This window comes from Peromyscus leucopus, chromosome X (genome assembly GCF_004664715.2).
Source record: "Peromyscus leucopus breed LL Stock chromosome X, UCI_PerLeu_2.1, whole genome shotgun sequence".
NCBI classification, from domain to species: Eukaryota; Metazoa; Chordata; class Mammalia; order Rodentia; family Cricetidae; genus Peromyscus; species Peromyscus leucopus.
This window is the reverse complement of record NC_051083.1, coordinates 23,532,994-23,535,036: the sequence shown is the minus strand read 5'-3', so window position 1 is coordinate 23,535,036 and position 2,043 is coordinate 23,532,994. Positions and strand designations below refer to the sequence as shown.

General features: G+C 37.7%; 1 pseudogene; it reads right to left on the bottom strand.

Annotated features, from left to right (window-relative positions):
• Nucleotides 1-132: 132 nt before the first annotated feature.
• Nucleotides 133-782, bottom strand: LOC114687839 (annotated as a pseudogene).
• Between the last annotated feature and the right edge of the window lie 1,261 nt (nucleotides 783-2,043).

Sequence of the window (2,043 nt, the reverse complement as noted above, 5' to 3'; positions counted from 1 at the left end):
CTTAGACACACTCCCAGAAATCAAGTTGATATTTTATATAGAATGAATTGGTGATTACACAGTACTGTGTACAAATGGGCAATTTCTTCAAAGGATTCTCCTGGCAGATGTTAAAATGCCAGAGCCCTCACTTCAGACCTTTTGCTCAGCCAGGTTGGAAGCACACTGGGCCTTCACCTGACTCTGTACTGTCAAAGAGATCATCTCACAGAAAACAAAATCACGCCAAAGAGTGACATCGTGGCTGTCAGGACACCCATTGGGAACACTTTGTGCAGTGTTTCTTTATAATGTCCTCCTTTTTAACGGGAAAGTCGGGTGAAAAGTCAAGAGTGGTTTGCCCATACATGTCTAAGGTGGTTCAAGGTCACAGTAACAAGTGTGAAAAGGCTGCTCACAGCCAAAATTATGGCAGACATCTTGTAAAACAGCTGGATCTCAATGAATTGGTCTTCCATACAGCTGAGCTTAATGGCCACTGAAGTGAAAATCAGGACTAGGATTTTCATCAAAATGGCCCATGCTATCAGGACTTGTAAATACTGAAATTCAGATGACTTGTTCCAGGTTCATTGATAGGGGTGTGAACCAACATCCTGGTCATAGACCCAGAGATGTTAAAGTCCTGAGTGTAATAAGCTTCCCAGAGTCCAATTGACACAAATTGCACAGCTTGTTGTTAAACTCCCACAGGCGCCAGCATTGGCTGTTTGCAAGGATGATTTCAATACCAAAGCTGATGTACAAATCAGGCCACTGAACTTGAAGATGTACTCCTTCATGTTGGCAATCTGAAGAAGGCATCAAAGAAGAATAGAGTCAGTGAGAATACAAGGGAAGGCAGGAAAACAGAAGGAGTCATGGCTTAGAGAGCACTGAGCTCTCATACCTTGTCCCTGTTGTCACATAGAGATGTTTCAGTGGTCTCTGTACAGATTATTATTCTTCACAGAGTAGATAATAATATTTGTTGACTAGGAATTTCAATGCTTAGAACTGACAATGAGAAGAGAGTTTGCAGGATCTTATGTAATGCCAGGCTTATTTTATCCGTATTTGCAATTTCTAAATATTCTAATACCATAGAGAGAGGAAAAAGCAGAGGAATGCTCAAATTAATTGTCATTTCTAAAATACAGTACTATAGCATTTCATGACTGTTACAAACTGAAATCATCTGTGAAAGAAAATGAAAATAATTCACATAGTATACTCATTTATGTAAAAATAATAACACAATTGACATAAATCTGTGTATACATATATGTGTATTAAAAGAGATCTGTACATAATGATAGACCTCATAAATGATAGTGTACAATGCTATTCCTCTTTGTGAATTTTACAGAAATGTACACTTCTCTAAAGAAAGCTATACCTATTTTATAATTGAAACCAGAAAGAGTATGCTTGTCAACATCTATCTGTAATATGGCCGGGGATAGACCTCAGTGGTAAAGTGATTATCTAACATGCACAAAACCCTGAATTCTTCTTTATTATCTGTAAACCAAAATCTATGTGTAAAATTGTCCAGAGAGTGAGTCAGAGGAATAGGGGAAATGGATGATTAACACATAAAATCATATAAATCCATGAAAGTTATTTCCAATTATAGCACATCTCTTACTTAAAATTTCTCTTTAGGTAATTAGCTTCATTTCAGTGAAACAAAAAGAATCCTGACATATTTTGTGTGAGCAAATATCTTCTTTCACAGAAAATTTACACGCTGTACTGTAACTTTTAACTAACTTCTTTGCACCTTTTCTCAATTCCAATCTTAGGATGAAAAGGAGAAAAATACAAATACTAGATCATTTAGCATAAAGGAACGAGGTGAGTCATTTACTCACTAGGCATGTGGATAATGTCACTGATAACTGTGCATGCAGAAGGTTGAAGGGGCCTACACACTGAATCTCCTTGCCAGGAAACCTTCCCTAACAGCTACCCCCTGCTCTAAAGTCTCTGTAGAATGTGCTTCCTGACTGATGAAGGCACTATCTGTTCTACTAGGGAAGTTTCATCAGCAAGATGGGT